The 24,887-nt window shown below is 36.8% G+C and overlaps 1 protein-coding gene across 9 annotated transcripts in view; it reads right to left on the reverse strand.

Annotated features, from left to right (window-relative positions):
• The window catches only part of ERC1 (ELKS/RAB6-interacting/CAST family member 1), a 559,355-nt gene that overhangs the window by 142,360 nt on the left and 392,108 nt on the right, over window positions 1–24,887 (reverse strand). The window lies entirely within an intron of this gene.

Consider the following 24,887-nt stretch of genomic DNA (forward strand, 5'->3'; position numbering starts at 1 on the left):
AACTACTTTTTGGCTCACATCCAGAAGGAAAAGAAGGTGGGATTTAGAAGAGGGGTGAACATGAGAAATTTACAAAATGATCTGAAAGAAGGTGGTGAACAATTATTCTCCTTGGCAAAAATGCATTCCTCAATAGCTCATCTATTATTTAAGTCATCTGTAAGAATGCAGATTTGATTTACAGGAACTATTTAAGTGGCCTGAGCTTTTGACCTGAGGAAATGCTGAATCTAAGAATGAACTGCCCAAGTTTAACCTTGCTTCTGTCTTTTGTTAAGATAATTATGCCTCAATAGCAGTCATCTGGAAGAGTTTTAGTTTAGCCACAAACTGGAAGACTATTTTTGCATATTCTGACAAGGATTTTCTGTTTTCTGGATGGGTAGGTCTGGAGAACTCTGAACAAGCAGTACCAACAAACGGAGGAGACAGATCAGCTTACATTATGGAAATGAAGATTAGTTTAACCAGTCTCTGCTGTTGGAAGGGAAGAAGATTCTCACTGACCCCAGTGTAATTTTCCACTGTCCCTAAACTCTATAATTCTAAAAAATGGCGATGGCTTATCCCATGAAGCTTTAGTCAAAAGCAAAGGGATAACAATAGTCTAAATATATCCACTGACCACTTGAAAAAAATATGTTAAGTGGTGAAATGAGCTTAAAGGTGAAGGAGTTCAAGTTGGTCTCACTATGCACAATTTCCTGCCGATTGCTGTCATCTGTTCCCTTTGGGGAAGCTCAAAGACTGACAAAGCTGGAATGAGAAATGTGTTTTCTCAATAAGGGTGCTGCAGTATTTCTGTGCAGTAATAGAATTACACATTTAGCAGCAGGCAAATAACAGAAGATGAATGAAAGATAAATTATCCAATCAGATGAAGTAAGGAGCACTTTTGCAAAATGGAAGATACAAAGGTGATGGGATCTGAGTTCCATTCTGTGCTTAAAGAAAGTATCATAATGTGAAATAGTAAAAATTATTCTATGTTGGTGAAGAATCTTGACTGAATTCCAAATTCTTTTATAAATGATATGCTTGGCCAGCTACTGTGGTACAGTTAATCTCTGGGGTAAAATGTCACATTCCCATAATGCAATATGATATAACAGGTGACAATTCAGATTCTAAAATTTTTTTTTTTAAAGATTTTATTTATTTATTTGACAGACAGAGATCACAAGTAGGCAGAGAGACCGGCAGAGAGAGAGGAAGGGAAGCAGGCTCCCTGCTGAGCAGAGAGCCTGATGTGGGGCTTGATCCCAGGACCCTGGGATCATGACCTGAGCCGAAGGCAGAGGCTTTAACCCGCTGAGCCACCCAGGCGCCCCCAGATTCTAAATTTTTAAAATAAAGGATGTAGTACTAGACTCTGAGCCACTGGAATAATGCCTTTTTTACTAAGATACATAATTTTAAGTCTTTTGTTCTTTCTATATAAAATCCAAATAGAAATTTTAATATGTCATTTATTTTTTATTGAGCATTGATAAATACTACAAACTGCACAGAATCAAACTTTCTCTCCCATACCCATCGCTCTCAACCTCTAAAAATATTCTAACTTAACACACTACTGTCTTTTCCATTTTGAAAGTATACTCTTGATAGTGATTTCTACATGTGTATATGCCTAAAAAGGTCAATTGATAGGGGTGCCTGGGTGGCTCAGTGGGTTAAACCTCTGCCTTCGGCTCAGGTCATGATCCCAGGCTCCCGGGATTGAGCCCGGCATCGAGCCCGGCATCGAGCCCCCCCCACCCCCATCGGGCTCTCTGCTCAGCGGGGAGCCTGCTTCCTCCTCTCTCTCTGCCTGCCTCTCTGCCTACTTGTGATCTCTGTATGTCAAATAAATAAATAAAATCTTTTTTTTTTTAAAAGGTCAATTGATAGTCAAGAGAATAAAATTTTTCATTATACACTGCACATATAAACATATAAACCTGGGGGTAATGTCAGTATTTTTTATGGATATATTAGTTTTTATGTTTTTCTTTTGTTTTTGAAAGAGAGAGAGTATTGTTCTCTTGTCTACAATTTTGGTAAATTTGAAATGGACAATTATAAGGGAGAGCAATCTCTTAGAAATCTGAAAGACCGTCAAGAATATTAAAGCTAATAAACAGTAACAGCCATCTAATTTTTGGGAATAAGAAAATTGTTGTTCCCTCAATACTATTTGATAGAAAAGACTGTATGGTATAGTTGAACTTACGTGGTTAAGTTTCACAGAGAGCACTCAGAAGTGTCAAAACTAAAAAATTTTAAAAAATGCCCTGCTTTCCAGAGGGAATGGAATTCAGAGAGGAAAAAAAAAAAAAAGCAAATTATTTTAGTATCTTATTTTAGTAGGCACTTAACTCTTAATAAAATTGGTTCTTTGAAAAAAGAAAGGTATTTTCTGATAAAAGTAATATGCATTCATGGAATAAAAACTGGAAGATCCAGAAAACTAAAAAGAAGAAAATAAGAATACCAGAAATAGTTCCTTTTTAATCAGAGTCAATTGCTTGAGATGTGGAAGTCACCTATTCTAACATGGCTATTTCAAAGAAAATGAACCTTGATATGGATTAATAACTGACTTTAAGAGCTTTACTAACTAAAGTCTATCTACAGAAAAGGAAGACTTGCTAGTGAAGCACATTCTGACTTCATTTCCCATGAGCCCCTAGGGAGTAATACAAGCACGTATAAAATGAAAGGTAATATATATATGCCACAAGCCCACAGCAAAATAAGAACTGCAATGCTAAACTGCTCTCCTTGTTCTGTTAATGTCTTTTCCTCAGATAAAAAAATGAAAAAGAAAAAGAAAATGTATACACAGAACTTTTCAAAGTGATTAGTGGCCCCCTACTGCTTGACTAACATGCCGTATTACTTGCATAATGAGTAGGTAGTAGCAGAAATCCAACTTTAAGTCATTAAAGAGGTCTTTTCAATCCATCCCTGGTGCTCTAAACTACATAACAGTTGAACCTGCCCTTTGACCTGAAAATTCTAATAGAATCAAGATGTCTCTAAAAGTATTCTACTGTGTCATTTTAGCTTTAAGAAATAGTAAGACCACCTCCTTTGTCCCCATCTCCCTTCTGAGAACATTTAGAAATAGGAAGCAAACATCCAAGGTAAATGGAGTTCAAAATCTTTTCCATAATGCCTGAGTCTTTGAGGATAACACAACATTAGTCTGCTATCACTAGTAAAAAAGAAATATGATCAGTGTTGAATTGATGGTGGTTAACAATTTAAGAGTGAGTCCTAAATATGTGTGTGTGTGTGTGTGTGTGCGCGTGTGTGTTTAAAGATTTTATTTATTTATTTACTTGAGAGGGAGAGAAAGCACCAGCAGGGAGAGCAGCAGGCAGAGGCAGAGGGAGAAGCAATCTCTCTGCTGAGCATGGAGCCTGATCCTAAGACCCTGGGATTATGACCTATGCCGAAGGCAGACGCTTAACCGACTGAGTCACCCAGGCATCCCTATGTGAGTGTTTTTCATAGAAATGACAGAAAAGGGGTGAGAATGAAGGGATACCATCAAGATTTATTTTCCCTTCTTCCTCCAACTGGGTATTTCAAATTGAATGCTTACACAATCATGTTTCATAAATTACATAATCCTGAAAACATCACGAGAGAGCTCAGATGAAAATAAGAAAAAGTCAGTTGCTTTAGACACATTATTGTCATGGACATGTAAGCATTGTTTAATCAACTTCAATTTTAAAATAAACCTGAAATCTAGATTCTCTTATTGATGCTTCCTTGATTCTGATGCCTCCTTTACTTGTTATTTAACCATTTAACTATCCAGAGTGACTAGTAAACTACCAGGATATCTCTTCCACCTCATTTCCTGGAGAAATCCTTTTGAATATTATTTTCTCTAACTTCACTTACAGAGAGGTCTCAGAGAGTATGGCAGACACACTACCTTAATTAAGCTCAGTGAAAACCAGCCTGTGGGTGAGCCTTCTTGGGCATTCCTGACTGAAATGTCTGATCTTTCAAGCCTTGGTCTTATTATTTCTGTTCTAGGTACCCAAAAATATCTTTAATGTAGAATGCCAACACTAAATAAAACTTTTCATCTACCATAATAAATTTTTTTCCATGTTAATTAAATCACTATATTCCTAGATCCACAGGCTAACATCTAAGTAATCTGACTGCTTTGCTCTCCATAACCAACATTCACATTGTTTGTTCTTCGTTTCTAATAGTTTTTAATGAGCCCGGGGCTTTGTATCTGTAAGTTAATTATCATAGTCACTACCATCCTTTTATCATGGGTCTATATCATTTTTAAAAAATATTTATTTATTTGACAGAGAGACAGGAGAGAGAGAGAGTGCGAGAGTACAAGCAGGGGGCGTGGCAGGCAGAAGGAAAGGGAGAAGCAGACTTCTTGCTGAGCAAGGACCCCATGCAGGGCTCAATCCCATGACCCTGGGATCATGAGCTGGGTCCAAGGCAGGTGCTTTACTGACTGAGCCACCCAGATACCCTGGGTCTATATAATTCTTAGGCCCATTCCGATTTCACCATTCTTCTACAATGTCCTACTCTCCCAATTCATTTTCATCTGCTTTCTTACCACATCAAGCGCTTTGGCTTAGTATTTGACCAGCTACAATTTTCAACCTACTTTTTCATTGTCCTTCAAGGACCCTGTATCACTGAGTTACGGCATGTTTTCACTTAGGTTTATGCTATGCTCTCTACCTGAAATGCCTGAAGCTTTCTCTCCTTTAAAACCTGACTCCTCGGGCGCCTGGGTGTCTCAGTAGGTTAAGCCTCTTCTTTCGGCTCAGGTCATGATCTCGGGGTCCTGGATCAAGCCCCGCACCAGACTCCCTGCTCAGCAGGGAGCTTGCTTCCCCTCTCCTCTCTCTGCCTACTTGTGATTGTGATGTCTCTGTCAAATAAATAAATAAAATCTTTAAAAAAAAACAAACTGACTCCTCACCTGACTAATTTTTGTCTATTCAGTATTTCCTTTCAGTACGTTCACAGTTTAAGTGATATTAATAGACATGCGTTCTGTAAATGTCCTCCAATTTTTCTACACATCCGAAGGTCTGCTTCCTCAACTATATTATGTTTATGGTTTACATTTTTTAAATTTTCTTTTAAGGTTTCTATGAGTTTATTGGTCTTTCAATTTATTAGCTCACTATTTTAAAAATATTTTAAAATTTTTTATTGTGATAAAATACATATAACATAAAGTTTACCATTTTAACCATTTTTAAGTGTACATTCAGTAGTGTTAAGTACATTCATACTGTTGTGTAATCAATCTCCAGATAACCAATCTCTTTATCTTGCAAAACTCACACTGTACCTAATAAAGAATTCCCCATTCCCCACCCCCAACCCTTGGCAACTACCATTTACTTTCTGTCTCTATGAATCTGATTATTCTAGGAACCTCATATAAAGGGAATCACACAGTACTTTTCTTATTGTGTCTGGCTTATGTCATTTAACATATTGTCTTCAAGGTTCATCTGTGTGGTAGCATGTGTCAGAATTTCCTTCCTTTTCAAGGCTGAAAAATTTCCACTGTATATATACACCACACTGTTTATCCATTCATCAGCTGATGGACATTTGGGTTGCTTCCACCTTTGCCTATTGTGAATAATACCCCATCTTTAATTTTTAAAATATATTATTTTCCTTCTAGAATCTAAATTCATGGCTTTGCACACCAGAAGCTTACAAATATTAATTTTCTGCATTGCATGTCCCTAAACCATTTACAATTTTTCTTTTATTTGGTTACTCTTGTATTTGGTTTTATTTGAGTTACTCTCTGTACTCTATATACTCTGATATTATTTGCTAGTCTTCCTTTGTGCCTAAAGCCTTTGCTTCAAAATAGCTGGAATACAAGCTCCAAGAAAGCAAGATCTTCATCCGTTTTGTTCACTAATGTGTCCCAAGTGCAAGAATAGTTCCTAGAATGGAGTAGGCACTTCACAAATTTATATTGAGCCAACAGCTCCTCCAATTCTGTTTCCATTTCTATCCAATTTGGTGGCTTGGTTTCCCAACTGTTCCAATGTATTCCCTTATTGAAGTTATTCCCTTATTTCACTTTAAAGTTTTGGTTTGTTTTTGTTTTGTTTTGTCCAGTAGCATGGCAGGCTAGTGAGCAGAGAGTGGTAAGAATTTGAAAACATGAAGAAAACCAAGACTGGAAAAGAGACCACTAACTTTGGCTAATTTATCTTTCACTTAAAGAAAAGAGTTTTGTTCTTTCTCTAAGAAGACAGATGACAACTGGAGTCATAGGTTCAATTCTCGATGTTATAATTTAAGTGACAGTGTCCAAGTAGAGGGTATCCAAAGGAAGGTGGCAGGATGGGGTTATAAAAGGGCACATTAGGGGCACCTGGGTGGCTCAGTGGGTTGAGCCGCTGCCTTCGGCTCAGGTCATGATCCCGGGTCCTGGGTTCAAGCCCCACATCGGGCTTTCTGCTCAGCGGGGAGCCTGCTTCCTCCTCTCTCTCTGCCTGCCTCTCTGCTTACTTGTGATTTCTCTCTGTCAAATAAATAAATAAAAATCTTTAAAAAAAAATAAATAAAAATAAAAGGGCACGTTAATCCAAAAAGATTTATCCATATAACATGATTGCTGTCAGAATAGCAGAAGTAAGACATTAAATCTGTGGTCCTCTAGAGGACACAAATGGCATTAAAGGGGGAAAGTCACAAAGAGATTTCATCTAATGAAACATCTAATGTATTAACTTGCGTTAATAAGTAGAATTGGAAACCTAAAAAGTGGTAGGGCTTTCCATGACTGGGTGTTTAAAGAGGTTATCAGAGATACTGTATAAATGGTGTTGTTTTGAGTTGGTCTATCCTCTTTAACTGTAATATTTCAATAAAATGAATGAGATGAGTCAATAAATTATAAGTGCCAATAAATCGCATGGACAATAGATGCTCAAGTTATACAGTGGACAAAGAAATCACCTTAGGCTGAAGACTTGGAACCTGAGAAGGACCTATTTTGACAGAGATAGTGAGAAAGATAAAGTGGCAAGTGTAAAAGCACAGGTATGTGTGAGGATACACTGCATAGCTGGATTCAAGGGTCTCCATGGGCAAAGAGAAACTGAAAAGGTGGCTTTGGATCAGAGTAGAGATGGTGTGGAATAGTAGTAAGGAATAAACTTAAAATTATGAAATCCTTGAGGATTCTGACCCAAACTTGACAAGTAGGGGTTACTCAAAATGTTCAATTAAGAATGATTTGATTTTGATAATATGGTAGCATCAAAAGTTCTAGAAAAGTAAAGCAAGGGTTTAGAAAAGACTGATTTAGAGGCAAAGAGGGGAGACTGAATGATTCTCAAAGCAGAAGGTCAGGATGTTACTGCTGGAGATGTATTATGAATAAAACTCTTACATTACAAAAATTATTTTTAAGGAATGAAGAATAAAATGATGCTATCTGAATTGTGGATTCAAGAGTCAAAGGTGGGACTATGAAAATTGTTATCTATTTCAATGAATATGAAATATAAAATACATCACATTTATGTTTTGATGCTGGAAAGTAACTTTTTTTTTTTTAAGATTTTATTTATTCATGAGACAGTGAGCACGAGTCTGTGCACGTGAGCTGGGGGAGGAACAAGGCATGAAGCTATACGTGATCTCAGGACCTGAGATCATGACATGAGCAGAAACCAAGAGTCAGATACTTAACCCACTGACCACCCAGGCACCCTTGGAAAATAACTTTCAAATGTCACCAAATACAGACTATCTCAGGGCATTTGATCCAATAAGGCATGCTGGGGTCCTGCCTCATATAACCTTCCTGTACCAAGGCCTTTGCCCAGAATAATTTGGAATCTTCTCAATCTTCTCTTGTTTTATGTCTATCTCCTGAAATCAGGGAAGAAAAGTGATTTATATTAAGAAATACACTGACATAAGAATGGGTAAAGAAGTTATCCCAATATGGGCTGATTTATTTTTCAGAAGTCCTTGAAAAGAATCAAAGTTAACACAATAAAATCAGTAACTGTTGGTAGTTACAGCTCAGTAAGTGAAGCTGATTAAACAAAATTTTGCATGGAAAACCCTGTGTTCATTTTTTCTCCTCATTTTTTTCTGAACTATGAGTGTTTTGGTATTCCCAAACCGGCAGAGATTGTGACACATTTGGAAGATATAGGTCTACTATGATATTGATACTTCTGTTATAAAGTATCTGCCTACTTCTCAGACTGGCAAAGTTGATGTTTTTATCTGTATTTGTTAGAAAAAAACAGAAACTTGTATCTTTTCCATCTGTTTAAAAAAAAATTAATTGCAACCTAATCCACAAAGAGACAGAAAGCAAATCAGTGGTTGCTAGGGATTAGAGCAGGGGCTTCAGAAAGGCTGGTCAGAGAAGCAAGAGAACTTTCTGGAAATGTATTATAGTTTGACTATGGTGGGTGTAACACAGTGTCTACACTTGTCAAAACTCACCACATTATACCCTTAACATGTATATATTTTATTGTAACAATAGTATAACCGAATAATTTTCCAAAATCATAAACATTTTCTGAATGAGGAATATTACACAGCAAACATGACAACAGTAAGTACAATGCATTTTTTATTACAGTAAAATATACTTAACATCAAATTTACCATTTTAATCACTTTTTAACGTATGATTCTGTAGCACTATATACTGACAATGTCGTGCAACCAACAAAATCATGATCCTTTTCTAGAACTTGTTTGTTTTCTCCAACTAAAACTCTGTACCCATAAAACACTAACTCGCCTTTCCCTCCACCTCCGGTCCAGGGCAACCACTATTCTACCTTCCATCTCTATGAATTTTTAACTACCCTAGTTCCCTTATAAGTAGAACGATATAGTATTTGTCCTTTTGTATCTGGCTTATTTCACTTAGCATAATGTCTTAAAATACAATGTATTTTTATTCTTCCAAATTTAAGTGACCTTTAAGATAAAACATACACTGTAAATATTTTTCCTAAATAGTTTCCTTCTTTCAAACTCTTTTCCTTTACTACTGTTTTCTAAAACAGAAAATTATATCTCTGAAAACTATGCCTTTTATTTATAGTTATAGTTGGACAAGGAAGTGGTGGTGGGAAGAGCCAAGATTAGATGAACTGAGCAGAAGAGGAAAGGTCTGAGGTGGAAGTAGTGACAGGACTTAGTGAATGACAACGGCCTCCTTGGGGTCCCGATGCTCTCCTTTATTAAGTCTAGTTCAAAAGTATAATATAGAGGGGCGCCGGGGTGGCTTAGTGGGTTAAGCCTCTGCTTTTGGCTCAGGTCATGATCTCAGGGACCTGGGACCGAGCCCCACACCAGGCTCTCTGCTTGGCGGGGAGCCTGCTTTCCCCCTCTCTCTCTGCCTAACTCTCGGCCTACTTGTGATCTCTCTCTCTCTCTCTCTCTGTGTGTGTCAAATAAATAAATAAAATCTTTAAAAAAAAGAGTATAATATAGAAACATGGCTTCATGGCTTCAGTGCTGCTAGACTGTACATAACTTAGAATTTCTGCAAACAGTTTGTTTTCTTTCGGCATTAAATATCATTTACAGTGATACTGAATATCTCTTTAAGAAAGTGAGGGTGAGGGGCGCCTGGGTGGCTCAGTGGGTTAAAGCCTCTGCCTTCGGCTTGGGTCATGATCCCAGGGTCCTGGGATCGAGCCCCATATCGGGCTCTCTGCTCAGCAGGGAGCCTGCTTCCTCCTCTCTCTCTCTCTCTGCCTGCCTCTCTGCCTACTTGTGATCTCTGTCTGTCAAATAAATAAATAAAATCTTAAAAAAAAAAAAAAAGAAAGTGAGGGTGATATTTATTGGAGTTCTAATATTTGGTTAAACCTGATGTAAATATTTGATTATAAAAAAGCTTGTCCAATTTCCTCTAGAGCTATATGAGACAATAACACTTAAGTACTAACAACAGAATAAAGCAATCTGGAGATAAAAAGTCTAAAATAAAGAACCTCATGCAAAAACAGTATGGTTTACTTTTAAGAAACAATGGAATTCAGCTCCTTTTCCATGAATATTTTAAGTAAAATTAGCTTCCCTGACTGTAGATAAGGTCCCAATAAAGTCTGGACATTCTTTCTACTCTTTACTCCCATGTTTCATACAAAGAGTCAGCTGTCAGTTTCATCCTTCACTGGGCTGACTAGCTGACAATAGGCAAAAAGCTTTCAAAAACTACACTTCAACCCTATGGATAATCATAGTTTTACAAATGATGCATTATGTGGTCCAATGTTCCAGAGTTTTGCTTGTTTAAAGACACTTTTATAAAACCAATTTCATGGGAGATTTTCACTCCATATTCATGACTGTGGAACGTTTAGATATAGGTCTTGCTTACAGTGCTCAAGATTAAGAAGGCAGCAGGGATCTGGTATTTAAGTACAGTACCAAGCTTCCCTGAAAAGAAAGTGAGGTTGTAATGCAAAACTCACTGAAGCACAGATTTCCATAAATTCTTGATTAGTCTAATACAAACAGACAACTTTTTTTTAGGCTAGAGAGTAAAGCAGCATCACCTCATTTTAATGGGTCTGTCTTTGAATACATTCCACTCCCCTGAGCCCACCTTTTAAAGTCTACATGCACCTTCTCAATAAAACCTTTTCAAGCTTCTTTTTTTCTGACATCTTTCACTTGTCTAATCACAAAGAACTTTATCACCTATACCATATATATGATTTTGGAAGAGAAATTACTGGTAAGCTGAGGAGGGTTATTATTTATTTATAAACAATTTTGTCAGAGCAAGCTAGCATGCATGCCCGAGCATGCACCAACAGGGGTGTGGCAGGCAGAGGGAGAAGCAGACTCCCTGCTGAGCAAGGAGCCTGATCCGGGACTCCATCCCAGGACCCTGGTATCATGAACCAAGCTGAAGGCAGACGCTTAACAGACTGAGCCACCCAGGCATCCCTGAGGAGGATTTTTAAAAAAGGGAATTCTGAGGGGTACCTGGGTGGCTCACTCAGTTAAGCATCTGACTCAGTCATGATCAGGGTCCTGGGACTGAGCCCCGAGTTGGGCTCCCTGCTCATGAGGGGTTCTACTTGAGGATTCTCTCCCTCTCCTCAATCGAGATCTCTCTCTCTAAAATAAATAAATATTTTTTAAAAAGGAAATTTTGCACATATTTAAATCCTGACTATTCAAGTAGGATGTAAGTTTCCTGAGTATAGAGACCATGTCTTATACTATATCCTCCATTTAGATATATCCACCTATCTATCCTCATATACACTATATCCTACACACACACACACACACACACACACACGTAAATTAGAGCCAACTCTTCAAAACTAAACTAGTCTAGAACTAAAAATACTTTTTGGTTGACTGTCTCTGAACCAATGGTAGGAAAGCCCATTTACCCAAACATTAGAGAAAAGAAAATGATAAATGATTAATTATAGCATTACCTATCCTCTATGCAAAAAGGCAGACCTTTCAACAATCAAATAAACAAATTTTCCTCAATAATTACACAATTATGGGATCACAGAAAGCAAATAATTCTTTGCATAAGAGCTCATTCAGAGTCACTGCTATGTTCACTTTTTTTTAATGCTGATCTTTTAAAGATGAAACTTTCTTGAGGAAGTCCTAGTACATTAAAGGTGCATACTGTCTTACAGAAAACAGCATCCCTTTCTGACTCTAGTAAGAAACATCTACATAAAAACTGAATAGGATTGTAGAGGGAAAGCATGGTATGATTTCTAAGGAAGAAGACACTTTTGCATAAAGCCAAATCACTTAAGATTTCTGAATGAGAGGCTTTTGACTCAAGCTACTCTGCAATTTAATAACTTAATGATTCTTCAGAGGGGGAAAAATTAATTTTAGTTTGTCAAACACATAAGAAATTTATCCAACTCATATTCAATAACTGGCCTAACAAACAGGAAAGGCATCTTTAAGAAAATGCATACAGTAAAATGAAATGAATAGGGGAGAAAATGTTTTAGTTACTACACACTAATTACAGATATTCTATTTTTAAAAAATTTAAAAAAATATTTTTTAGTTTTCTCCATACTCGACATAGGGCTCGAACTCATGACTCTGAACTCCTGAAAACTTCATGGAGCAAAGTTATAATACCACAGTTTGGGCTATTACATGAAAGAGACACAAATCTATATGCAGTTTACCCTGCTATTTTTGTCAAAGCAGGAAAATATAAATCCTAAATTAGTTTTAATAGAATGTTTTAAATCTCCTTAGTATTTCACATGCATGAAGTAAAATACATGAAAAGTCTATAGTAAAAAGTCTATAGTAAAATAGACAATATAACTGGAATCTAAAAATTAGAAGAGAAATTAAGGATCAGAATTAGTCTCAGAATACATTACTTAAAAAGATTTTACCCACTTATTTAAGAGAGAGAGAGAGTGAGCGTGAGAGAGAGAGAGAGCATGAGTGGTGAGGGGCAAAGAGAGAGGGGAGAAGGAGGCTCCCCGATGAGTACAAAGCACGATGTGGGGCTCGATCCTGGGACTCTAGGACTCCTGAGCCTAAGGCAGATGCTTAACCAACTGAGCCACCCAGACACTGCAAATACATTTTTTTTTAAGAGAGGGAGAGAGAGAAGGAGGGGGAGGTACAGAAGAAGAGAGTGAGAGAGAGTCTTAAGCAGGCTCCATGCCCAGTGGAGAGCATGACCTGGGGCTCTATCTCACAACCCTGGTTCGGATCTTGATCTCAGCTGAAATCAAGAGTTAGACGCTTAACTGACTGAGTCACCAGGGCATCCTCAGAATACATTAAAAAAAAAAAAAAGAAGCTATAAAGAAAGGATTACTTTGTTAAGATAATATCTACTTACTGATGTGTCACTTTACTTATTGATTAAAATAAGATCCACTAAAATTTTATAGGATCCATAATAATTTGTAAAATAATGGTACACAATACCTACCTTTAAAAGAAATCTAGAACTATAGTCAACTACCAAATTATATATAAAATGCATCTATGCATTCTAATTAGAGGATTCTAATTAGATGATATGTTCATCATTCTAATGATCAAGTATTTTTGGTGACACCCAAATATATGGACTCTAAAAGTCCCCTCAATGTATTATGCAGGGAACTATAATTTATAATGAAACATCATATCAGAAAGGAAAATAATATCATTTGGGTAAGAGCCTCAGACTGTTTTCTATATAGCCACAGTTAATTAGAGTAAGTTGTCTCTATCTCTGGTTCAGTGTAGAAGTGATTTCTGATTCCACCTAATGCCTAGCTATTTCCAGACAAAACTCATAAAAAACAAAAACGCGTTTTATTTGCTCTAAAATGACTGATTGTTCAGGCCCTCTCCATGCTACAATTATTTTATTCTTAAAAGGAAAAAAAGCCTCCATTGGCCTTACTTTCCCCTAAACTGCTATGCCTTCTCTTTTGCCCTCCTGGTCAAAATTTATTTTATTTTATTTATTTTTAAATGTTTTTTTAATTTAAATTCAATTAATTAACATGTAATATATTACTAGTTGCAAAGGTAGAGGTCAGTGATTCACCAGTCTTAACATAATATTCAGTGCTCATTATATCATGTGCCCTCCTTAATGTCCATCACCCAGCTACCCCATCTCCTCACTCCCCTTCCCTCTAGCAACCCTCAGTTTGTTTCCTATGATTAAGAGTCTCTTATGGTTTGTCTCCCTTTCTGGTTTCAATGTGTTTTATTTTTTCCTCTCTTCTCCTATGCTCCTGTTTTGTTTCTTAAATTCCACATATGAGTGAAACCGTATGTAATTGTCTTTCTCTGATTGGCTCATTTCACTTAGCATAATACCCTCTAGTTCCACCCACATCACTGCAACTGGCAAGATTTCATTCCTTTTGATGGCTGAGTAGTATTCCACTGTAGCCACATACTGTATCTTCTTTATCCATTTATCTGTCGATGGACACACCTGGTCAAAATCTTAAAAAACTCCAATAGACTTCTAACTAAAATGTTGGATTTCTATTTCAAGATGACAGAACAAAAACCTCAGCTCCCTTCTACTTTAGGAAAATCATTCTCAAATATCAAGAGAAGAAAAAACAGAAACAAACCCAACCTTTGTTGATACAGTAAGATTTATGTTATGGCAAATGATAATATAAAGAAAAAATGGATAAGAAAATTCTTAGCACAGGAAAACCAATCCAAAGTGTCTGCTGAGGGAAACAGCTATGAGAGGGAAGTAGATTTACTTACCCAAGAAGAGCTCAAGAATGATTAGGTCAATAGCTATAGAAAGTAGTATAACTTACAATAACATATCAGACTTACCTTAGAGTGGTTCTCAAATATAAAATAAATTATTAAAAATGGAAGTCTGTGCTCTACTGCTGACCTACTATATTTGAATTTCAGAGGATGGGCATCTATAACTTTTAAGAAGCAGTCCAGGTAATTTGAGATCCATTACTTTACAGAGGAACTAATTTAAAAGACCAACAGTAAGGTATTATAGGTATCTCCAATTCCCGCCCCCCTTGCCAAGACTGAGTTTTCATTTAGGATTTATATTTACTGTTTGTAATTCAAAAATACATAGAAAATCTTCCAATTCTATAGTGAAAATGACCAGTTTTTTTAAACTCTAAAATTCTGATACTGTAGAAACTAACAATATTGATTGACCATTACTGGACTTAGAAATCTAACACGAAGAGAAGACTTCTGTTCTACCTAACAGACTGTTTGAGAAAAGGTTTAGTTGAACCCCTCATGATGCATTCATAGGTAAATTTCCTCCTTTCTTTATGGCAAGGGCCATCACAAGACAGATAGGTGAACTTAGGATCTTCTGCTTTCTAAATCTCTGCCTTTAAAAATAGCTGGCAGCCAGGGGAGTTTTGTTGGGGATTATTCAAATCCTATCAAAATCCCTAGTGAATTATGTTTTTAAACCCACTGATTTCTGTTGGAGGTGGGGGGTGGACAGACAGCTTAGGCTGAGCCTCAAGAGATGAAGCTAATCGGTGGGTTCACAGTAACATCTGGGGATGATGTGTACAAAATGATTTATACTGGTCTTTTCTTTCATTTTGTCTTTACTATTTCATAATAGTATGTTCTGCCTCAAGTTTAATGGCACAATATGAACAGAAAATTTCAGGATACAAATTGCCCTTATAAAGACATAGTCCCTTCAAAATAAGGCACACCTGTTGTTCTTTTACTCAAACTTTTGGGCTATACCATTTATTGTGTCTTCTTAAGGAAGTCCCTATTTCCAAAGGAAAATAAAGTCTTATGTTGTTTCTCAGAATTCAAACTCAAGAATACCCCCATTTATTTAGTTGTCTGTTTAAAGAATTATTGAATGCTTTAAGCAATTAATCCCTGCACTTTGTCACTGTCTCACTGTTTAGTTAACCTTTTCCAGTCATAGATGGATAACATGTTCATACCAGCTGTCCACACTGTGCTACCGTGGAGGCCAGCTTCCCTGTTTTTAAAGCTTCCATTGCATTCCAAGTCTGTTTGCTATGACACTTGTTAGAAGAATGCCTTGGTATCATGGTACTCATTTCTCTATCTTGCAGCATAATCAACAGCTAAGTGTGTCCTGATTTTTAAAAAAATCCTACATTATACAGAACATGTAATGTTTGAATTGGTTGGTACACTGCCTGAAAAAAAGTGGGTAATATTCCAATGACTAAATATCCACAATATTCTTTAGGCTATATATGATACATATAAAATCTACAGGGATATATATGAGTAATTGTGGGGAATGATGAGAGGGAACTAGAGATACTGGGGTTGCTGAGATCTTGAAGGTCACCAAAAGCACTTGGTGGCCAAAATAGATGAAAACAAATTCAGTAATTTATTACCTTCCTCTGTTAATGATTCAACAATTCTATCGTCCATCTGCTGTCAATTTGTCAAAAATTATAAGAACAACTCCTCTCCTACACAGCTTTGGAATGAAACATCTGGTGGGGAAATTCTATAGGAATGGGTAACAAGCTGTGCTTGTATTTGGCAGATGAATTATTATTGTTGCCAGCTTGGATGATCCCACCTTCTCTGAATCTTTTCCTAGATTCTGCTACTTACAAAATGCCAAACACAATTTGGGAAGCATGGTTATTACACCTATTTTTTTCTTTTCTTTTTTTTTTTTTTAAAGATTTTATTTATTTATTTGACAGAGAGAAATCACAAGTAAGCAGAGAGGCAGGCAGAGAGAGAGGAGGAAGCAGGCTCCCTGCTGAGCAGAAAGCCCGATGCGGGGCTTGAACCCAGGACCTGGGATCATGACCTGAGCCGAAGGCAGCGGCTTAACCCACTGAGCCACCCAGGCGCCCCATACACCTATTTTTTTTTTTTCTTAAATATATATGGGGCACATGGTTATGGTAGGCATAAAACAATGGGAAATGCAGAATCTTCTGGTGTTTTTTTTTTTTTTTCTTCTGAAGTTGCTCTGCATAGCAGTGGTATTATTTCTAATAGGGAAACTATGCTCAAAACTAGTAAAGCAATAACCATCACAGCCTACTAAGTCACATGTTTACTTCTCAAAGACACAGGAAAATGACAATTGAAAATATTATTTCAAAACAAGTTTTAGAATTTTACTGCATGTAAATTAAAATGTAAAAATATCTTTTAGGGGTGTCTGGCTGGCTCAGTCAGTGGAGCATGTGACTCTTGATCTTGGGGTTGTAAGTTTGAGCCCCACATGGGGTATAGAGATTACTTAAAAACTCTTAAACTGGGCGCCTGGGTGGCTCAGTGGGTTAAGCCGCTGCCTTCGGCTCAGGTCATGATCTCGGGGTCCTGGGATCGAGGCCCGCATCGGGCTCTCTGCTCAGCGGGGAGCCTGCTTCCCTCTCTCTCTCTCTCTCTCTCTGCCTGCCTCTCTGTCTACTTGTGATCTCTCTCTGTCAAATAAATAAATAAAATCTTTAAAAAAAAAAAAAACTCTTAAACTTTGCTTGTTACTTTAAAAAGAGGAGTAAATATTTTAAAACTAGAGAAAATGATAACTATTACTGATTACATTTTGTTTATGGCCTCTGGATTTCTTCCTCCTCAACTGAATATTTTCTCTCTTAGAGCACCTCTGTTTGTCTTACATTATAGCACTGTACATGTTTTCCCTATTTCTGAAAGCCAACTGATGGCATGAACCTTATCAAGTCTACCTTCGAGTCAGCCAATCTGACTCAGCTATAGTGTCTAACCAGTGCCTTCCTTCCAGGGGTAATTCAATTTTCCAAAGCGCATTCTCTCTCTGACTAGTTAGCTCACCTGATAAGAGGAGTAATAAAGGCAAGATACTTTCTCTTACTTCCAGTCTGTTCCATAGCTCAAAATTTCACCTTTAGCACACACAGTTATTATCTAGGTCAACACTTCTCAAAAGTGTATTCCACAGAAGTATGGACAGATACTAACATATGTCCCATGAAAAAAAGATTTCCATGGTCAAATAAATAGGAGGGACACTGGGCTAATCTAATAGCCCACTGATACAGAACTCACAAGAGCTTTCTATGGTGTAGATGACACATCTTTAATAGGATGTTATATTTTAAAGCAGGGGTAGCCAAACCACTGCCCACAGGCCAACCCTGACTAACCACCTGCTGATATAGAGCCTGTAGGCAAGGAATGGCTTTTACATTTTTAAGTGGTTGAAAAGAAATTTTTTGTGACATAATATATATATAAGATACATAGTTTATATTCTAATATATAAAAATACAGTATTTTATGAAAATGATTTGAAATGCAAATTTCAATGTCCATAAACAAAATATGAATGAGGCAAAACATACTCATTTGTTAATGTATTTTCTATGATTACTTTAGCATGGCAAGAGAAAATGTGAGTGGTTATGACAGACACCAAATTGTCCCCAAAGCTCAACATATTTACTATCTGGCTCTTCAGAGAAAAAGTTTGGCAACCCTTTTATAAATTATTTCCCAAACTTAGTTGACCATGGAACCCTACTTCCTCAGTTTTCTGGAGAATACCAATTAATACCTGGAAACATACTAATATTCCAAGAACACAGTTTGGAAAGTGATGACTTAACCAGAAGCCAATGGATGTTGAAAGAATGAATAAAAGAGTATGAATGTGCTGGGAAAAATGAATAAAAGAGTATGAACGTGCTGGGAAAAAAATTCACCACGATCAATACTGCCAACATGATTACTACAGAGTCGGCTACTATTAAGCATTTTATGTGGATTAAGTAATTTAACCCTTACAAAAACCCTATGAATTTGAGAAAGGACGTATCTAGTAGGCAGTTGTACTGATGGGCCTGGAACCAGACCCTGAATGGTCTGTGGATGGATGTGGAAACGATCAGCAGAGAAGGTAGCTGAAATAACAGGAGTGCAAGAAAGCACCAAGATCAGAAGGGAGGCACATAGCAGTCACAGAATGAAAGTCTGTAAAGAACTGAGAGGGGACTGTCTTAGCAACAGAAGAAAACAAGGAGGCAGTGGTATCCTGAAAGCCAAAGAAATAAGTTTCAAGAAATAAGCAAAGATCAAATATTTTAAAGTGTTTATAGACAAAGTCAAAACTAAGACTACAAAAATTTCCATTTGATTTAGCTTTTGGAATGTTTCTAGTTACTGCGGAAAGCAGCTTCAGGGCTGGTAGCAGAAGCCATACTGAAAAAGCTGAGGAGTAAACACACACACACACACACACACACACACACACACACACACACACACACAAACACTCTGAAATAATACTCAGCCACAAAAAAAGAATGAAATTTTGTATTCTGCCACAACACAGATGTACTTTGAAGATATTATGCTAAGTGATATAAGTCGCACAGAGAAAGACAAATATAAGATCTTCAGCTATATGTGGAATCTAAAAAATCAAAACAAATGAACAAACAGAACAAAATATAGAAAAACTCATAGAGAAAGAACAGATTGGTGGTTACAGAGGGGAAGGAGGCTGATAGGTGGGCAAAATGAGTGAAGGGATCAATTTTACATATAAATGTATATGTGTGTGTGTGTGTACACAGACACACACATACACAATATTTTCTTTATCCATTAATCCATCCAGTACATCAAGTAACATTTAGGTTGTTATCATTTCTTGGTTACTGTAAATGATGGTACAATAAACACATCTCTTTTTGGTATATCTTTTCAAATCAGCATGTATGAATTCTTTAAATAAGTACCCAGAGGAGGAAGAACTGGTTCATATGGCAGTTCTATTTTTAGTTTTTTGATTAAACTCTATACTCTTTTCTTTGCTGGCTGTATTACCAATTTTACATTCCCACAAAGTATATGAGAGCTCCCTTTTCTCCACATCTTCTTCAATGCTTGTTATTTCTAGTCTTTTTGATAACAGTGATAATAGCCATTCTAACTGGTATGAGGTAATACTGCATTACAGCTTTAATTTGCATTTCCCTAATCGTTAGGGATGTTAAGCAACTTTTCATGTCCCTGTTGGTCATCTCTATGTCTTTTTTGGAAAAATGTCTTTTCAGAACCTCTGTTCATTTTTATTTGGGTTGTTTTTTGTTGCTGTTGTGATGTGTTGTAGGAGTTCATTATGTATTTTGGATTTTAATTCCTTGTTGGATATGTGGTTTGCAAAAATCCTTTCCCATTCAGTAGGTTTCCCATTTGTTTTAATGATGGTTTCTTTCACTGTGCAGCTTTTAAGTTTGATATAATCCCATTTATTTATTTCTGGTTCTGTTTCCCAACATTTATCACCTATGTTTTATTTCAGGCATTTTATGCTTTCAGGTCTAACATTCAAGCCTTTAATTCATTTTGAGTTAATTTTTGTGTACAGTGTAAGACAGTGGTCTAGTTTCACTCTTTTGCATGTGGCTGTCCAGTTTAACCAAAGCTGTTTATTGAAAAGACTATCCTTTCTCCATTGGATGTTCTTGGCTCCTTTCATGTAAATTAGTTGTCTGTGTATGTGTGAGTTTAGTTCTGGGATCTCAATTCTATTCCACTGATTTGTGTATTTGTTTTTATGCCCAATACCACATTGTTTTGATTACCATAGCTCTGTAGTAGAGTTTGAAGCCAGGGAGTATGATTTCTTTAGCTTTGCTACTCTTTCTCAATATTGCTTTGGTTATTCAGGATTTTTTGTTTCCATAGAAGTTTTAGAATTGTGAAAAACACATTTGGAATTTAGATGGGGATTGCACTGAATCCACAGATTCCTTTGGGTTATATGGACATTTAACAATATTAATTCCTGAAATCCATGAGCATGGAATATCTTTCCTTTATTTGTGTCTCCTTCAATTTCTTTCATGAGTGTTTTATAGTTTTCATTGTACAGGTCTTTCACCTCTTTGGTTAATTTTTCCTTGGGTATTTACATTCTTCTTGATTTAACTATAAATGGGATTGTTTTCCTAATTTCTCCTTCTGATAATTCTTTATTACTGTATAGAAATGCCACTGATTTCTGTATGATGATTTTATATATTGCTATTTTGCTCAATTTATTTATTGGTTTCAAAAGTTTTGTGGTGGAGTCTTTTTAATATATAATATCATGTCATCTGCAAATAATTACTGTTTTACTTCTTAAGATTTGGATGCCTTTTATTTATTTTCTATTTATTTATTTATTTCAAAGTTTATTTTTTTTCAAAGATTTTATTTATTTATTTGAGAGACGGAGATCACAAGTAGGCAGAGAATCAGACAGAGAGAGAGGAGGAAGCAGGCTCCCTGTTGAGCAGAGAGCCTGATGAGGGGCTTGAACCCAGGACTCTGGGATCATGACCTGAGCCGAAGGCAGACACTTTAACCCACTGAGCCACCTAGGCACCCCTCTATTTTTTATTTTTTTAGAAGATTTTTACACAAAAATGTGAGTAAGAGAGAGAAGGAGTGGGGGGGTGACAGAGGCAGAAGCAGACTCCCCAGGGCTCTGATTCTAGAACTCCGGGATCATAAGCCAGGTCAAAGATAGTTGCTTATCCAACTGAGCCACCCAGGCACCCCTCCTTTTATTTCTTTTTTTGGTTAACTGATAATGGCTAGGACTTCCAATACTATTTTGGATACAAGTGGTAAGAGTGGACATTGTTGTCTTATTCCAGATCTAAGAAGAAAGGCTTTTAGCTATTCACCAGAGTATGATGTTAGCTCTGGGTCACATGTGGCCTTTATTATGTTGATGTATGTTCACTCTCTACACAGTTTGTTGAGTTTTTACCATAAATGGATGTTGAATTTTGTCAAATCCTTTTTCTGCATCTACTGAGATGATCACATGATATTTCCCCTACATTTTGTTGCCGTGGTTTATCAAGATGATTGACTTGTGGCTGCTGAACCATCCTTACATCCCTGGAATAAATCTCACTTGATTATGGTGTTTGGTCCTCTTAACATATTACTGAATTTGGTTGCTAAGATGTTGTTGAGAATTTTTCCATCAATGTTCATCAATGATATAGGCCTGTAATTCTGTGTATATTTATGCTTGTGTGTGTGGTATCCTTGCCTGGTTTTGATATAATGGTAATGCTGGCCTCATAAAATGAGTTGGGAAGTGTTCCCTCCTTTTCAACTTTTTGGAACAGTTTGAGAAAAATAAGCATTAAATCTTTGAATGTTTGGTAGAATTCACCAGTAAACCTGTCTGATCCTAGACTTATTTGTTGGTTTTTTTTTTAAAGATTTTATTTATTTATTTGACAGAGAGAGATCACAAGTAGACGGAGAGGCAGGCAGAGAGAGAGAGAGAGGGAAGCAGGCACCCTGCTGAGCAGAGAGCCCGACGCAGGACTCGATCCCAGGACCCTGGGATCATGACCCGAGCCGAAGGCAGAGGCTTTAACCCACTGAGCCACCCAGGCGCCCCATTTGTTGGGTTTTTTGATTACTGATTCAATTTCCTTACTTGTATACAGATTTCTATTTCTTTGTGATTCAGGCTTAGAAGACTGCATGTTTGTAGATATTCATCAATTTCTTTAAGGTTGTCCAATTTTTTTTCCATATAGCTGTACAATAATAGTCTCCTGTGATTCTTTGCATTGCTGTGGTGTCACTTTAACTTTTCCTCTTTCATTTCTGATTTTATTAAAGCTTGTTCTGTTTTTTTCTTGATTAGCCTAGCCAAAAGATGTGTCAATTATATTTATCTTTTCAAAGAACCATATCATAGTTTCATAGATCTCTTTGTTTACTTTAGTCTCTATTTCATGCATTTCTCCTCTGATTTTTATTATTTCCTTCCTTCGACTGAAATTGGACTTCATTTATTCTTTTTTTCCCTAGGTGTAAAGTTAGACTGAGAATTTTTTTTGATGTAGTGTTCAAAGCTGCAATGTCCACAATAGCCAAACTATGGAAGGAGCTGAGATGCCTTTCAACAGATGAACAGAAAAAGAAGATGTGGTTCATATATACAGTGGAATATTACTCAGTCCTCAGAAAAGATGAATACCCACCATTTTCATCAACACAGATGGAACTAGAGGGGATTATGCTAAGAGAAATAAGTCAAGCAATGGAAAAAGTGAACACCAAAATATATTTTTGATGTCACATTTTATATCTTTTCATTGTAAGCATCCTTTAATGTCTAAAGTAAGCATCCTTTAATGTCTAAACTAATTATTGTAATTTAAATTAATTTTTCTACTTTTGTCTTTTAACCTTCATGTTTGATTTATAAGTGACTGGTTCACTGCTTTTGGTACATATTTACCTTTTCCAGTGAGGTTTTTACTTCTGTACGTTTTCTTATAATTAATTAGTACTTCCTCCTCTAATTTAGAGAGGTCCTTTTATTATTTCCACTAAGGTCAGTTTAGTAGTGATGAACTCTAATGTTTGCTTGACTGGAAAACCATTTTTTTTTTTTTGCCAATTTTGTTTATTTAATAGGTATTAATAGTCTCAAAAATCTTTTTCTTCATCAGATGTTTGATCTCCTTGCAAAACTTTTGGTCTTTGAGCTTGGACATGGAGCTTTACTCCATCAATAATATGATATTCTTGTTGTAGTGCATCCTTAAGTTCTTCTGAAGAAAACTGAATCCAATTCATATTCCTACGAAATCCGGTATCTTTGTCAGAAGGTACAGTGTTCTTTTGTTTTTGTTTTAAAGATTTTATTTATTTGACAGACAGAGATCACAAGTAGGCAGAGAGGCAGGCAGAGAGAGAGGAGGAAGCAGGCTCTCTGCTTAGCACAGAGCCCGATGTGGGGCTCGATCCCAGGACCCCAGGATCATGACCTGAGCCGAAGGCAGAGGCTTTAACCCATACAGTGTACTTTTGTACATGGCCGAACTGAGCAAAGTGTTTGCTCAGCTCACTTGAGGCTGCGGTCCAGGGAATTTTTCTGACAAAAGACACGGGCTGGCTAGTACTCATGTACAGCACCACAGAGTCCCTCACTGCCAAAGCCACCATCTTTAGATCTGTCTGGAAAATTCTTAATCTCTCCAAGTCTGAATGATAGTCTTGCCAGGCTGGGAACTGTTTAAGTTTTTGTTTTTTGTTTTTTCCTTCCTGTTGGCATTGTGAATATGTTGTGCCACTCTCTCCTGGTTTGCAAAGTTTCTGCTAAAAAATTTGCTGATGGCCCTATGGAGTTTCCCTTGTATGCATTAAGTTGTTTTTATTTTGTTGATTTTAAGATTCATTCTTTAACTTTTACTATTTTAATTATAATGTGTCTAGTGTGGATCTCTTTGTGTTCATCTTTTTTGGAACTCTCTGGGCTTCCTGGATCTGTATGTCTGTTTCCTTACCCAGATTAGGGAGGTTTTCAACCCTTATTTCTTCAAATAAGTTTCTGGTCTTTATTCTCTCTTCTGGGAGCTCTATTATGTAAATATTATTCTACTTGACATTGTCCCCAGAGTGAATTTATCTTCATTTTAAAAAATTATTTTTTTGTTTTGCTACTTTGTCTAGGTAAGTTCTATTGTTATGTCTTCTAGTTTGTTGATCTGATCTTCAGGTTCATTCAGTCTGCTATTAAAATCTTCTTGTGTAATTTTCCAGTCCAGTTATTACATTTTTTAGCTCTGTAACTTCTGTTTAAAACTTTCTTATGTTTCTATTTCTCTGTTAAGGATCACACTGTGTTCATTCATTCTTCTGGTGAGCTTGGTGGGCAACTTTATAACCATTGTTTTGCATACTTTATGAGGTGGGGTGCTTATCTCCATTTCATTAATGACTTTCTTTGATGTTTGTCTTGTTCTTTCATTTGGGACATGATTCTCTGTCTCCTCATTTTACTTAACTCTGTTTCTATGTATTAGGCAAAAAAACTACCTCTCCCACTCTTAAAGGAGTTAGTCCCTTTTTTAAGGAGATGGTACATGGATCCCAGAAGTGCGATCCCCTCTGACTGCCACAGCTAGGCACTTAAGTGGTGTCCCCTCTGTGGACTTTGTGTTCCCATATGTTATGATGGGGCCATATTTGCTGTGAGAGGGTTGGCAGGGCTATTGCCCAGCCCAGCTGCAACATGTGATTGACACTGGAGAGTACATGTGGGCTAGCTGTTACCCAACCTGGCTGTGACACATATTGCACTGAGGATGTGGGGCACTGACAATGGCAAGGTAGGATAAAATCACAAATATGGTATCTGTCAATGTCTCCATCCATGGAGAAAGTCCCAACAGTTTCCTACCTCTCTAATAGGCACTTTAAGTTTAGTAGGTGGGAGTCTTTCACATCTGGTCTACATACTTTTCAAATTGGTGTTTTTGCATTAGGTCCCAAGGGGAATAAATCTGTGAGTGAGCCCTTTAAGGGCGGGA

Source organism: Lutra lutra, chromosome 8, assembly GCF_902655055.1.
Source record: "Lutra lutra chromosome 8, mLutLut1.2, whole genome shotgun sequence".
NCBI classification, from domain to species: Eukaryota; Metazoa; Chordata; class Mammalia; order Carnivora; family Mustelidae; genus Lutra; species Lutra lutra.